Below are 7,864 nucleotides of genomic sequence, written 5' to 3'. Positions count from 1 at the left end.
CGCCGCCGACACCAGGCGCGGGCGGGCGGGCGGGGTCTTGGTCGCCGGGGGCTGGGCTGCTACGCTCGGGAGGTATCCGCCCCGCCCCGCTCCCGCCGCCCGGCTCCTTACGTAACCTCTTGGACCCCGGGGCCGGTGCCCAGCCGAGGGGCTGGGAGCGCGGCCGTGCGTGCGGCGTCCCCCCGGCGCCGCCCCGCGGTCTCCACCCCCCTCCCGAGCACACCCCCTTACCTTTGAGATTCGGCATTGGCTCGCCCCCGCCCCACGCCCACCCGGGGGCTTGGCGCAGTGCCGCGAGCAAGCATCCAGCCTGCGGGGATTTAGAGGCTCGCTCGCAGCTGGAGGGGACTTGGGGCGACCCTTAGTTTGCAGATGCTGGAACGAGGCCCCAGGAGAGGAAGTGATTTGCCCAAGGTCACACATTCAGATCTGAGCTCAAGGTCTTCAGAATCTGTGATGGGCACGGCTATGTCCCTCCTTATAGCCCCCTTTCATCTTGCCGTCCACCGCCAGGTGGGTGGCTCAGGGTACCCCCACCATGAAATTCTGGAAGCCAGCAGGGCAGGGAGGATCCTACACCCGCAGCAGGTGTTCTGGGTTCTTCCCTGGGTAAAGATGGGATGGGGGCTTAATCAACTTGGCTTAGAGCAAGGGAAATGGAGATGGCAAAAGTGGAGCTTAAAGAAGGGCAGTCTTAATCTCCTTTCCACGTATCAGGTCCGGATCCCCTACTAAAGGCCGACACTGGGACTAACCTAATCTTCATCGCCCTCTGGGCCTTTTGCAGGATCATTTTCTGCTGAGAACATACTGCCCACATGAGCCTGGGCAGGATTATTTTTACTCAGGACAGTAAAAAAGTCAAGGAATAAGCATATAGAGGAGGGCCAACACCCCAACCCTACCCTCATGTCTCCTGGGACCACAACTTTACCTGCTAACCCTCAGGGTCTTCTCATGTGGCTAGCGACTCCCTGTGAGTAATTTTCTCAATTACAAATCAGATCATACCACTCTTCTTAAAATGCTCCAGTGGTTTCCTTCCCACTGTCCTTGGGATGAAGACAAGATACTGAACATGGCTGTAAGGCCCTGCTGCATTGTAACCCCATTGCCCTCTCCAGCCTTTTCTCCTCTTATTTTCTCCCCTTGCTTTCTGCACTCCAGCCAACTGGCCATCCTCCCTTCAGCCCATGCCATTCTGTCAGTCTGGGAAGATTTTGTCCTCTCTTGTCTCTGACACCCCAGCCCCTTTGCCTAGTCCATTCCTACTCATTTTCAGATCTCAGTTAAACTGTCACTTCCTTGTGGAACCTTTACCTAATGCCCCAGACAAGACTGTGAACTCCTGTACTTTTTCTTCATTGAAATTATTGTTTGTAATTTATATTTGTGAAATTATTTAGTATGTCTCCCAGGCACATCTGCACACTCTATGAAGCCATATCTTTTTGCCCATCATTGTCTCTCCAGTGCCTCGAACTGTACCTGAAAGTCCTCTATAAGTATTTGTTGAGGGCTTCCCTGGTGGCGCAGTGGTTGAGAGTCCGCCTGCCGATGCAGGGGACATGGGTTTGTGCCCCGGTCCGGGAAGATCCCACATGCCGTGGAGCGGCTAGGCCCGTGAGCCATGGCCGCTGAACCTGTGCGTCCGGAGCCTGTGCTCCACAACAGGAGAGACCGCAACAGTGAGAGGCCCGCGTACCACAAAAAAAAAAAAAAAAAAAATACATATATATATATATATATATATATATATATATATATATATATATTTGTTGAATGAATGAATTAGCAAATAGGTCGGGCCACAGATACACAGAATTGGCCAGGGTCTGTAAGCACAGGTAAGTCTGTTTAGAGCCAGGACTGGATAAGCATTTAGTCCTGGAGGAAACTTACCACAAGCTGAATTCCAAAGGCCAGGTGAAGCTGGTTAGGGGTGCGGGTTTCTGGCAGTGTCAAAGGGAGAAGTCAGCAGAAGGGGGATGAATGGCAGAAGCAGGCTCAGCTGGAATAGAAGTACCAGAAGATAGATTCACAGTGCATTGGGCCAAGTAGTATCCCAAATCCTGAATGGGAGTTTCCTTTCTCTCCACTGATGGAAAGGGCACACCCAAGTTACCTTGGGAAGACATAGTGAGGCCAAACAGGTAGTATTCCACTATCTTGGAATCTTCCCTAGAGAGAGGCCACTTAATTTCCCTATCAATACCTCCTCCCTCCACTGAAGCCAATACAGTCACCCTTTTTCTGTGGAAAATCTCCCATCAACGTGGTCTTCATGGCCCCAGTTGTCAAGGGAAATGATTGGTGAAGTCTCTCCTATCAAGAGGCCTGCAGTCAAGGGGAGAGATTCCATGCTGGCTGGAGGCTGAGGCGAGGCCAAGGAGACTCTTTTTAGGGCAAGAGATTTGAGGATCCTTTTAGGTTGAGCAAAGAAGAGCCAGTGAGCGGGGACAAGACTGAAGATGTGAGAAGGAAGGGGAGGTCCTGGGGAAACCGGGAGAGGATGGGGTCCAGGCCCAGGTGGAGGCGTTGGCCTTGGAGCGGGGAGAAGTTTCCACAGGGGAAGGTGGAAGAGAGAGGTGGAGGGAACACTTGCCTGGTGGGCTCCTTTTTCTAATGGAAGCAAGGACACCTACTGAACGTGCATGAGAGAGAGGAGGTGGGGTAGAAGCCAACTTTGAAACAACAGCCTTGGGAAAATAAAAACTGGCATTTGGATAGACCCAGAGTTGGGAATGAGCAGGGCAGAGATGTCCCCAGAAGTCTGAGAGGCCAGACCTTGACCAGCACAACCTCAGGGACCTGGAATTCCTGCCACTCTGTGTGGGCAGCAGAGGCTCCAGAATCTGATCACCCGGCATGAATAGCCGGTCTGAGGGACATTCTGCACTCTAACCGGGGCAAATGGAATAACCGTGGATGGCTCACCAGAGAGATATACAAACCTGTGAAACTACGGAAACAGGGAGCGGCTCCACCTGTACCGTTCCTCTGTATTGCCAGCAAATCTCCCAAGCACCCTGGGCAGATAAGCACTGTGCACCCTCTGTGCCTAGGAGGGTAACATTCCACGTCTCTGCTTCTTGTATCTCAAAAGTTAGCTCCTGGAGAAATGGCTGAGTGTAGTCTGGGGCAGGGAAAATACAAGACCAATATAAAGCATCTTGTAGTACCAGAAAGTAAGGAGGTACTCAAAAAACCGAAGGGATGGCAGTATGTTTTTGGGTTTTTTTACCATCTTTATTGGGGTATAATTGCTTTACAATGGTGTGTTAGTTTCTGCTTTATAACAAAGTGAATCAGCTATACATGTACATATGTTCCCATATCTCTTCCCTCTTGCATCTCCCTCCCTCCCACCCTCCCTATCCCACCCCTCTAGGTGGTCACAAAGCACGGAACTGATCTCCGTGTGCTATGCGGCTGCTCCCCACTAGCTAAGGGATGGCGGTACATGGAAGGGATACAGGAGCTAACTGAAAGAGCTCCCAATGGCCAAAGCTGGAACCATTTGAGCAACACAATCAATGAGTGAAGTAAGTCAGAAAGAGAAAGACAAATACCGTATGCTAACACATATATATGGAATTTAAGAAAAAAAATGTCATGAAGAACCTAGGGGTAAGACGGGAATAAAGACACAGACCTACTAGAGAATGGACTTGAGGATATGGGGAGGGGGAAGAGTAAGCTGTGACAAAGCGAGAGAGTGGCATGGACATATATACACTACCAAACGTAAGGTAGATAGCTAGTGGGAAGCAGCTGCATAGCACAGGGAGATCAGCTCGCTGCTTTGTGACCACCTGGAGGGGTGGAATAGGGAGGGTGGGAGGGAGGGAGACGCAAGAGGGAAGAGATATGGGAACATATGTATATGTATAACTGATTCACTTTGTTATAAAGCAGAAACTAACACACCAATGTAAAGCAATTATACTCCAATAAAGATGTAAAAAAAAAATCAATAACATTGTACAGGATTATGATGCAAAATATAAAATAAATACATATGAGTCCATACTAATGTAAATCATTAAATAAGTGGGGAAGAGACACATCTTCCCTACAGAAGAATCTCAAATAATACGTGTAGATACTCGCCCCTCCAGGAGGTAACGTTTAACACTCCCCTCCTCCACCTCCTTGAGAGTAGGCTGGTCTTAATGTCCTAATGTTTTGCTTCTAAAGAATAGAGAATGGAAAGGGAAAAACAGTAACTTTACAGTGGAGAAACCTGGCAGGCACTACCTTAACCAAGTGATCGAGGTTAACCTCACCAGTGAGAAACCATGTTGGTATCACATACCCTCTGATAGGATGTGATGAGAAGTGTACTTCACCTATATGTTATTCTCTCCCTAAGCCCATAACCCAGTCTAATCATGATAAACACACCAGACAAATCCACACCAAGGGACATTCTACAAACTACCTGATCAGTACTCCTCCAAACTGTCAAGGTCATGATAAGCAAGGAAAGACTGAGAAACTGTCACAGACCAGAGGAGACTAAGGTGACGTGATGATTTACTAAATACTGTATTAGATCCTGGAAGAGAGAGAAGAAAAATCTGTGAAATCCAAATAAAGTCTAGAGTTTAGTTAATAGTAATGTACCAGTGTTTGTTCCTTCCTTATGACACGTGTTCCGTGGTAATGTAAGATGTTAACAATGGTGGTCGGCAGCGGGGACTTCCCTGGTGGTCCAGTGGTTAAGACTCCGTGCTTCCACTGCAGGGAGTGCGGGTCTGATCCCTGATCGGGGAAGTCCTGTATGCTGCTTGGTGCGGCCAAAAAGAAAAGAAAAAAAAAAAGACTGAAAATTAATAAACTAAATTTGTTTGAGGATTCTGAAACTGTATGGAAACAGCTCATGCACTTCCTGCCTGGTAACATTCTGCCAACCTGTGTCCAAAGCTCTTCATAGCTTCAGGATTTCTCTGAAGGGCACCTGAGGGTCAGAGAAGACTATGGACCATCTCGTTAAGATGCCAGCCCCAGCCCCCCTGTTTCCAATCTGACTGAGGGCCTGCTCTTGGAGAGATGAGCTCTAAATGGCTTCCAACATCCCAACTGTCCTCTACTCTTTTCATCCAGGGCTCTCCTAAGTCTATCTGTCCTAGATGCCTCTGAGGATTCTGAAAGCATTCATTCATTCATTCAACCTTAACTTAGCACCAATTCTGACATAGATTGAGGACCAATCTATGTCCTCAAACAACCTAATAAGCAAAATATAATGTAACCAAGGTATGAATAAAGTCCCATGAGATATTGACTTCATCTGGGGAAGTCTTCAGAAAGGGGACATCTCAGCAGGATCTTAAAGGATATATGGGAGAGAAGTCCAATAAGCTAAGGTATGGGGGCATTAAAGGGTATGATTCATACAGGGAATGATAGGGAATATCCACATGTTTAGCTCAATAGTGTGTGGTAGGAAGTGACCAGGCATGAGAGGTAAGTTGGTACCACATTGTGAAAGACCTCAGGGGCATGTTAAGGAGTTTGGACTTGATGCTGAGGGCCACAGGGAGCGAGTGAAAATTCTGAAGTAGGAGGCTGGTATGATCAGATTAGCATCTTATATTCTCTAGCAGCAGTAGGGAGAATGGTCCAGAGAGGCAAAGGCTGGAGGCAAGAGAAATTTGTTAGGAGGATCTAAGTGAGGTTTCAGCCAAGGCCAGAAAAGGAGAGGAAGTGTCTTTTTTTTTATATATAATTAATTTTATTGGAGTATAATCGCTTTATAATGTTGTGTTAGTTTCTACTGTACAGCAAAGTGAATCAGCCACACATATACATACATCCCCTCTTTTTTGGATTTCCTTCCAATTTAGGTCACCACAGAAGAAGAGGAAGTGTCTTGATCAGCCTCCCGTAAGAGATGGGAGCCTGAATGAGGAGGGAGGAACCAGCGACCTCCTGCGACGCAGGGCCCTGGGAAGCTGCAGCTCCTGGGCAGAGGGGTCAATCATCAAACAACCCAATGGCTTTGAGGAGAGGCTGGGCCTCACTGGCTGCCTCCCCACAGAATTTAACTACAAGAGGCAAAAATAGAAATGACCCTATGGGCAGTCTAGTGCCCCCCAGGGACATCCAGGTCATGCTGCTCTACTGCCCTGAGGTAACTCACTGATTATCCCTTTACTACTCCTTTGGGATGTGTCAACAGGTGAGTCTCCTCCACTAGACGGTCGAGGGCAGGGTCCCTCCCTGGGTTTTCCTTGCTCTGTTTGGGCTCATCCTCAGACAAGCTCTCTTCTTGGCTCTGGTCTCACATTCATATGTAGCAAGAAATGAGCAAACCCCCAAACAGTTCAAAGTCCCAGAATTGAGTTGCACTGTGCCTGACTGGCCTGACTTGGGGCACGGGCCCATCCCTGAGCCAATCGCTGTGGCCAGAGGATGAAACACTCTTATTGGCTTAGTCTGGGCCACATGCAGCCCTGGAGTGAGCTTCTCACAGAAGGCCATGGACTGGAGTAGGACTGAAACAGACAGCCAAAGGAAAACCAAGGGTTGGGAAAATCAAAGTAAATGGACACAGGATGGTGCCCCCAAATAATAGATGCCCACTCTAAGCATGTAGTTATATTTGTTTCCCAGTGCCAGGTACAGAATAGATGGATGAATTGTTGGATGAAAAATAGTCAAGGATGTAGCAGAGTCATTCCAAGTTAAGCTGCTATTCCTGGAGAAAAACTTGAAAGGGCCAGGCTGCAAAGCTGGAGAGGGGGCATAATTCTGAGACCCCAAGGCAGAGAGAGTGGAAACAGATGTTTTAAACCAGTCATTCACAGCCTTGGCTGAGGATTAAAATCACCTAGAGAGCCGCGACAAAATGCCAGTGGCAGGACCCCACCTCCAGAGAGAATGATTTAATTGGTTTGGTGGGTACCCATGCATCAGTAATCTTCCCCAGGTGGTTCCAATGTGCAGCCAAGGTTGCCAGCCACTGCTCTAAGCCTCATAGTGCCCCCAAAAGAAGTGGATGTGAGACCCAGAGCCCCAGGAGCTCGGGAACTGGTAGGAACAAAAAGGAACACACTCTCCCTAGCTTGTTGGCTAGGCTTTCTTGAGACTTAGGGCTCCGGAGGGGAACTAAGAAACCCAAGAAATCTGTGGAGCCAAGGAAGTTCTGTACCTCCTTTGAGCACAGGGCAGAAGGAATCAATTCTAAAGCTTGCTAGATCTCTCTGAGAGGGGCTGGAGCTGTATGGATGAATTGCCTCTGATTGACACCAGCAGCAGAACAGAGAGGTACCTGTTTGTATCTGGAATAGCTGGGATGGGGCAGGCTTGGACAGGTGAGGTGAGATTCCAGAGTCATGTCTGAGGTAGACACAAGACTGAGGATGAATGAAGAAAATGGTGGAGTCATGTGTGGCACTGAGGTTTCCAACTCAAGATGTTGTCCACATAATGACATGTCTCAAGGATACATGGAATCCTGGAGGGAGGGGGGCAGCAGCGAATCAGAGAGGAGAGATGACGAGTGCAATTTGGGACATGCTGAGATGCAGGATACTGAGGAACAAGCAAGCGGAGATGTCCAGTAGGCAGTTAGATACGGCAGGCATAGAGCTGGGATGGAAGACTTGGGAGCCATTAGCAAGACAATATCTGAACACAGGGAGAGCGTGTCATGGGAGCAGAGGTGGGATGCAGGAAGGCATAGGGGAGGAAAGGGAGCCTGTGAGGGTGAAAGAGTGGCCATTAGCAGCGCCCCCAGAGGGGGCGGGGGGTGCCATTCTGTTCTAGATGTGGATCCACCCCCTTTTAGCTGGATTTAGCTGAATCAAATATCTTCTCTTTTAAAAAATGTCATAACTCTTCACCAGAAAACTAA

General features: G+C 48.6%; 1 protein-coding gene across 1 annotated transcript in view; it reads right to left on the bottom strand.

Moving 5' to 3' along the window:
- Positions 1 to 4,712, bottom strand: part of HOMER2 (homer scaffold protein 2) — a 98,893-nt gene extending 94,181 nt beyond the window's left edge. Inside the window, exon 1 of the mRNA XM_029237743.1 lies at positions 4,630 to 4,712. The gene's annotated coding sequence lies outside the window, so the exon portion shown is untranslated. The remainder of the gene's footprint in view (positions 1 to 4,629) is intronic.
- Positions 4,713 to 7,864: the final 3,152 nt, after the last annotated feature.

The sequence above is a fragment of the Monodon monoceros genome, unplaced genomic scaffold (assembly GCF_005190385.1).
Source record: "Monodon monoceros isolate NGI ecotype Baffin Bay Population unplaced genomic scaffold, NGI_Narwhal_1 Super_Scaffold_21, whole genome shotgun sequence".
Taxonomy (NCBI): domain Eukaryota; kingdom Metazoa; phylum Chordata; class Mammalia; order Artiodactyla; family Monodontidae; genus Monodon; species Monodon monoceros.
The sequence above is the reverse complement of the archived record's forward strand: the minus strand, read 5'-3'. Positions and strand labels throughout refer to the sequence as shown.